Below are 8096 nucleotides of genomic sequence, written 5' to 3' on the forward strand. Positions count from 1 at the left end.
GCAGTAAGTGGTCTTAACCACTGTCTCTGTAGCCCCAGCTTCTCTACTCTCTCTCTCTCTCTCCTTCCTTCCTTCCTTCCTTCCTTCCTTCCTTCCTTCCTTCCTTCCTTCCTTCCTTCCTTCCTTCCTTCCTTCTTCCCTCCCTCCCTCCCTCCCTCCCTCCCTCCCTCCCTTCCTTCCTTCCTTCCTTCCTTCCTTCCTTCCTTCCTTCCTTCCTTCCTTCCTTCCTTCCTTCCGTTGTTTGTTTTTGTTTGTGACAGGGTATCTGTGTATCCTTGACTGTCATGAAACTCACTCTGTAGACCAGGCTGGCCTTGAACTCAGTAATCTGCCTGCATCTGCCTCCAGAGTGCTAGGATGAAAAGCATACACCACAGTGTCTGGTTATGGAGACATCTTTTTAGTGAACATCACAGGCTTATCCTGGTCTCTTCTTTCTTCGAAAGGGTATGGGGTAAAGAATTTACTGGACTCTTATCAAGCTACACCCATAGTTACCAGAATTTGAAATGTTTGACTTTGTGACATAGCAGATGAGAGTGGGTGGGGGGAGCTCACTAATTAGTTTGAGTGTAAATTTGGTGCCCATGTGGGAGAGGCTATGGAAAACCAAGGGGGTCAGTGAGAATTGGATGAGTAGGTAGTTGTCTCTGGAAAGTGTAATCACAGGAGTATTTTTAGTTTGTGGCTTAAGGAGCAAATGCAGTCTGACTACTGCACTGCTGCAGGAGTGTCACAGCCTCCCCCGTCACCGTCACTTTCTTTGGTCCTGTCATCTCAGCATCTCTCTCAAATATCTCTTCTCCCCACTTACCAAAATTCCTCTCAGCAAAGCATCTGCAAGTAAGTAGCAATTCTAGGGCGCTCTGCATTTTAAAGATGCTCTGAGGACAGAGGGTTCAAGTCGTTTTACCGTGGAAAAACTTCACGCAGTGCACTGATGGATTAATGCAATCTTAGCTGATTTCTTGCCTCCCCCTCATAATAGCCATACAGAACATAAATATTTCTCTTACTTCTGAACAGTATTTGACCACCCTGTTCCTCTTCTACCATTGAGGGAATAGGAAACAAGGACTAAGTCTGCCATGATGGTAACATATAATCCCAGTATTTGGAAGGTAAGAGGCAGAGGGATGCCAAGCCCCAGGCAAGCATAAGCACTGTGGCCAGACTCTGTCGCAAGCAACCAAACAAGCAATTCGTAAGGATGTGGGCTCTGGCTTTGAGAATGTGCTCAACTCCTTCGTGGAAGAAATGATGAATAGGGTTATATATGGAGAATCTGTAGGTGGATAACTGGGAAGAGAGTAGAGGAATGTTGCCAATCCACTTAATATGGAAACTGCCTAAGAAGTACCCAGCTCCTGAGACATACTACTCAGACTCCCCTTCTGGGAGCTAACAGAAATACAACGTAAAACGTCCTCTCAAGGCCAGAAGACATTACCAGTTAAATCCTTTTGCATCTGCCATGACTGGCTGGAAACTCAGCCAGGCTGCCTTTTTGTATAGGAAGCTGTCTTCTGGCTTCTTTTCTACATGACTCTAACACTCGTAAGCCCATATAGCTACTGGATACTTGAAGGCCTAGAGTGGCAGTTCTCAACCTGTGGGTTGCAACCATCAGAAAATGTATTTTCAATGGCCTTAGAAACTCCAACCATAATAATTATTATTTTGTTTCTACTTCATGATTATAATTTTGCTACTGAGCAGCATCTCAGTTCCTAAGACCATCGGAAATATGTGTTTTTCCGATGGTCATGACCCACAGCTGTAGAACCACTGTCCTAGGGGGTAGTGAGGAGCACACACAGGTAAGTACTCAGAATCTGAGCTGACACAGTGGCCCGAAGCTATCACACTTGTAAAATATTTGAAGGAGAAAGTAGATAGATAGATAGATTAGATAGATAGATAGATAGACAGATAAGATAAGATAGATGAGTTAAAGCAGAATCCAGACATTCGGCAGAAAGTGAGAAGGAGATATTTTGAATCCCTTTTTCCACATGGGCACTCTCAGCTGGGCAGTGTGTCATGAGCACTCTGTAGTCTTAACTAACAGGTCAACATCTCCATGGCTCCCTCATGCCCAACTGTATCCTCTGCATACAAAAATCCCATTGCAGCACGATATGTATGGTAGTGCTTGCCTATAAGACCTCTCTTACCTCTGAACGCTAACAACCTTGCTCCTCTTCACTTGGGAAGCAGAAGCTGGAGTCTCAAGAGCCATCAAGGTTTTTCAGGTTATCTTTGGCTATGCAACAAGTTCAAGACCAGTCTAGGCTACATAAGACTATGACTATAAAAGAAGAAGGAAGAGAAGGAAGAGGAGAAAGAGGAGGAGGAGGAAGAGGAGGAGGAGGAGAAGGAGGAGGAGAAGAAGACGCAGCAGCAGTAGTAGCAGCAGCAGCAGCCGCCAGGCTTGGCAGTACTTGTTTTTAGTCCCAGCCCTCAGGAGGCAGAGACAGGCAGATCTCATGAGTTCGAGGCCAGCCTGGTCTACAGAGTGAGTTTCAGGACAGCCAGGGCTACATAGAGAGACCCTATCTCAATATGGGAGGGAGTCCCATACTTCTCTGTTGCTATGGTAAATGCCCTGACAAAGAAACATAAGGGAGAAACACTTGTTTGGGCACATATTCAAGGAGTCAGTTCATCAGGGTGGGGAAGCCGCAGCGGCAGGAGCTTGAGGCAGCAGTTCATGCTGTACCCACACTCCACAGTGAGCCCCAGCACCCCAGGATCTAATCTCTTTGAAAATAGTATTAAGTCATGTCATATTAGTCTCAAGTGAAGCCCTGATTGTAGAAGGTCGATGTCGTGACACAAAGGGGAAATTGGGACACAGGTAGCATATCAGAAGGAAGCTATGAAAAAGGAAGGTGTGAAAAGGGGCGGGGCATTGTGAATGGTACTTCCAGACTTGGTACTGTCACAACAGATGTGACAGAAGCACGGAAGGAAGGAAGGAAGGAAGGAAGGAAGGAAGGAAGGAAGGAAGGAAGGAAAGAAGGAAGGAAGGAAGGAAGGAAGGAAGGAAGGAAGGAAGGAAGGAGAGAGGGAGGGAGGAGGGAGGGAGGAAGAAAGGAAGAAAGGAAGAAAGGAAGAAAGGAAGAAAGGAAGAGTTTCCTTTGAATATAGTTCCAGGATGCATACAGTCATGGTGGCGGAAGCTTGAGGCTACACAGAGAAACCCTGTCTTGAAAAAAACAAGGATGGCCAGCTTGTAGAGGGCCAGGTGGCATGATGGAGCGGAAACCAGAGCAATAGGAACTCCTTGAAGAAGTGAAATATTGACTAATTGTGTCTTCCAAAGCTTTTGCACGGTGAATGTGGGACTGTGCACAACACTGGGCAGAATAATATGCTTTCAAGTTTATGGGAAAACAGATGTTTGAAGGACATCTGAAGCCGATATTGGACTTTCCATAGCTCCATGAGCGATTGTCATTAGTAGCTGACAAATGTTCCATTTCCCAGTCTGGTGTCAATGCGGCCATGGTGTGCTCACAGCCATCTATGGTTTGGTGGGACTGCAGAATTCTTTCTGCACAGTGACAGGCATGTGCAATCTCAGAATGAAGAACAGGTTATTAGTGAGCCAGAAAGTCTTGTCCTTTCTGCCCTGCAGGAAACACTTGAGGCTGTGGCTGCTCTGTCTCTGTGGATCCGGATCTCTTGGATGTTGTAGTGCAGTTTATCTTGTTACGTGTAGTAGCATATGCACTATAAACTTTTGCTGTTTTAAGTCATTGAGACTTGGAAGTCCCCCCGGCCCCTCCCGCCCCCCCGCCGCTTTGGTTTCTAGAGATAGGTTTTCTCTGTGTAGCCCTGGCTCTGTAGACTATGTTGGCCTCAAACTCACAGAGATCTGCCTGCCTCTGCCTCCCATGTAGTGGGATTAAAGTTGTGTGCCACCACGCCAGACTTTGGGGTCTTTCTTTGTTGACAGCACACTCTGTTAGAAATAAGCAGGTGTTAGTGTTGAAGGAAAGGTGGGGATGAGAAATTACTGACATCCTACTGAAAAGGTCAGTTCAAGAAGAAAGAGGAAGATGTGAGAACGGGAAAATGAGACTGTGGTGGACAGATTTACTATCCTCCTCAAATTCCCATCCGCCTTCCACACAGACCCTCAACCAAGTCAGCTTGCCTCCCCACAATCACTGACCAGTGCTTCTCCTTATGTGTGCTTTCAACCCAACAGCTCCATGTATGCCATCTGATAAGACTTTATGTTTTACGCTTTATAATTTTATTTTTAATTTTTGTTGTGTTTTGCCTGTGTACCATGTGAGTGCAATGCCCATCGAGACCAGAAGAGGGCATCCGATCTCCTTGGACTGGAGTTACAGACAGTTGTAAGCTCTCATGTGGGTGCTTAGAATAGAACCCATGTCCTCTGGAAGAGCAACCAGTGCTCTTGATCACGGAGCCACCTCTCTGGTGCCTTACCTGACAAATCTTGAGAACTTCTGCCTTCCTTTCTCTGCCTCTATCATCCTGTTTAGGGGAATTTGAACTCAATTAATTCAAATTCTGTCTGCGTTGTGTTTTGAGTGTTTTTTTGGTTTTTGTTTTTCCTGTTTTTGAGACAGTCTCACAATATAGCTGTGGCTGGTCCTGTACTTGTTATATAGACCAGGCTGGCCTTAAACACACAGAGATCCACTTGCTTCTGCCTCCCGAATGCTCTGTCTGTATTATGAATCTGTTAACCCGGGAAATACTTTAAGCTAAATTTTTGTTATTCTTTCTTCCCTTCTTAAAAAAAAATATATATATATATATATTTATATATATAAATATAATATAATCTTAAAAAAATATATATTTTTTAAGAAGGGAAGAAAGAATATATATATATATATATGTATACATACACACACATATTTTTTACTTATATGTCTCAATGTTTTGCTTACTTGTATATTGTATGCATGGTTATTGTATATATGCCAAGTGCCCACGAGACTAGGACAGTAGACTCCTGGAACTGGTGTTATGGACAGGTTATAAGTTGTCACGTGGGTGCTAGGAAATGACGACAGGTTCTCTGAGAGAATAGTCAGTGCTCTTAACCGGCAAACCATGTCTCCTCTCTGCTCCACCTTTGCTTTTCTTTCCGTTTTAATTTTTATTTTATTTTATTATTATTTTTTTTGAAACAGATTCTCACTGTGCTGCTCAGGATGGCCTGAAACTTGTTATACAGGCAAGGATGGCAAGGATGGGAAGGATGGCAAGGATGGGAAGGATGGCAAGGTTGGCCCTGAACTATGGATCCTCTTGCTTCCAGCTTCTCCAGGGTTGCAATTACACGTGTGGCCACCACACCTGCCTTATACAATGTAACCCTAGAACTGGAACACGGGGCTTTGCGAACACATGCCAGGCAAGTCCTCCTCCAACTGAGCTAAATCCCAGCTCCTGAAAAGCATCCAGGTAGTGAGTCTGATGGCTACTGCAAGGGCCTGTGTCCTGGGGACATTTCCTCAGCTAGTTGCTGAGGAAAGGCGTGACAAAGGCCACTTGGGTTCCATGTCCCTAAAGATGCCATCTAAATGGGACTTCTTAGCAAAAGGAGTACACAAGGACAAAAGTAGAGCTATAGAACAAAGAAAAATTTCAGGGAACCCCTATTATAAACATATGCCATGTGTGTAGTGACTGGATATGCTTATGACTGATGTACATATGTGTAAAGGCTTAATTATGTGATATCACTATGAAAATCATGACCAGACAGAGTAGTCATATTTTATAAGGGCCTAATGAGATGAGTAATCAAGCAGATGAGTCAGGGAAAGGACTGATGTTTTTCTAAAGGAAAAAAGATTCATCAATATTGCATCAAAGCCAGGTCATAATTCACAAATCTGTGCTGCAGTTGCATGGCACAGATGGTGATCCTGAATCACTTTTCATTGTTGTTGCTTCCTTTGTTTTGTTTTGTTTCCAAGACAGAGTTCCTCTGTGTAATAGAGACCCAACTGTCCTGGAACTCACTATTTAGAGCAGACAGCCTTGAACTCAGAGATCCTCCTGCCTCTGTCTCCCCGGTCCTGGGATTAAAGGTGTGCCACCACCAAGTAGCTTTCTGGATCACTTTTTTTTTTCAGATTTATTTATTTATTTATTTATTTATTTATTTATTTATTAATTATATGTAAGTACACTGTAGCTGTCCTCAGATACTCCAGAAGAGGGCATCAGATTTCCTTATGGATGGTTGTGAGCCACCATGTGGTTGCTGGGATTTGAACTTGGGACCTTCAGAAGAGCAGTCGGCACTCTTAACCACTGAGCCATCTCGCCAGCCCTCTGGATCACTTTTAAAATGGGATTTGAAAAGCATATCCCACCCCAAAACTTATTTAGTTATTATTTATGTGTATGTATGGCTGTGTATGTCAGGGTATGTGGACTACATCTATGTAGGTACCCAAGGAGGTCAGAGGGTGTTGGAAACCCTGGAATTGGAGTTACAGGCAGTTGTAAGCTTCCTAATATGGGTGCTGAGAATTGAACTGGGGTCCTCTGCAAGAGCAACAAGAGCTCTTAACCCCTGAGATGTCTCTCCAGCCCCTTAAATTATTTGTCTGTCTGTCTGTCTAACTATAACAGTTGGAATTTATTAAAAGCTGAAGGAAAGGTGCTAGGTAGTGTAAGACTCCGGGGAGCCTTAGCTTAATAGCGACCCTCTGAGTGAACCACGTGGAGCCAGGATCGATGCCAAAAGCAAGAGGAATTTATTGTTCCAGCGCACTGGAGTTGTCCTAGACCTGAAGGTGAGACAGTGACCACCAGCACCCATTCGGCGAGTTTTTATATGGTTTCCAGGGGCAGAATAGAGCATCAGCAACTAGATACAATATGATTGGTGGAACAGTGCACCCTTTAAATTGATTGGTCTTTAGGGAATGAAGTGACAAGGGCTTCCCTTGTCTGAAGGTGGGCAATGGTCCATTCTGAGGAATGTGTCCCCACCCACAGGTTCGTTCTGCCCAGTTGTCTAAGAAATGTTAATTAGCCTCGCCCTTCCGGAGGGGCTAGTGTTTCATGACCTTCCCAAAGTTCCTAAGCTGACCTTTGCAGAAGCATGACCACAGCTCCACACAGATACATAATTTCTTTGCAAATGGTTCCCAAGAGTAGTTTCTATCCAGTAATAGGCTGTATACCAGATAGAGATATAAAAGTAAATAAGATACAATCTTGCAATCATCTGGCAAGAATGAAGCCATTCTAAAGAACACACTGGAGACTGCTGAAACAATGGGCCTTAAGAAACTGAAATTTCCCCTGGAATCTCATGCTGGGGGATGGGGAGGAGATAGGTATTCATCGGCCAGCCAAGGAGGAGCCTGTCCCCCAGAGATTTCACAGTCCTGGTGACTTGTCAGACAACCTTGCAGGGGAAGAGTGGAGCCCAGACAATGATGGTGGGCAGAAACTCAAGGCTTCTTCCAAGTTCCTTTATTTTAATTGGTCTATTCATGAGATGGCTGAGCCTGTTTTGGGGGTCTCCCATGACTTAGGCTCTGACCCTAACACTATGGTAGCAATTTCAAAACATTTGCTATTTTCTACCAGGTCAGTTACCACGTTAGTTTGATTCTTCAGTGTTCTGGAAAGAGGTTTAATTAACTGTAATTAAATGCTTGCTCCATTGTCATCCCACGCTGCCATAGTGAAGGGGCGCTCTAACTGGGAGCTTTGTGTTCGAAGCATTCTCCATGCAAATAACACTGACAGGGTAATTTCTTTTTTTTTTTTTTAAAGATTTATTTATTTATTATATGTAAGTACACTGTAGCTGTCTTCAGACACACCAGAAGAGGGTGCCAGATCTCGTTATGGATGGTTGTGAGCCACCATGTGGTTGCTGGGATTTGAACTCTGGACCTTCGGAAGAGCAGTCGGGTGCTCTTACCCACTGAGCCATCTCACCAGCCCGACAGGGTAATTTCTTAAAAAAAAAATTATCAAAGTTTATTATTGCCTGTCAGTGGTGCACCTGGGAGGCAGATGCAGGCACATTTCTGTGAGTTCAAGGCCAACCTACCTGGCCTACAGAGTGA

Source organism: Mus caroli, unplaced genomic scaffold, assembly GCF_978045245.1.
Source record: "Mus caroli unplaced genomic scaffold, Mus_caroli_1 scaffold_2, whole genome shotgun sequence".
Classification (NCBI taxonomy): Eukaryota; Metazoa; Chordata; class Mammalia; order Rodentia; family Muridae; genus Mus; species Mus caroli.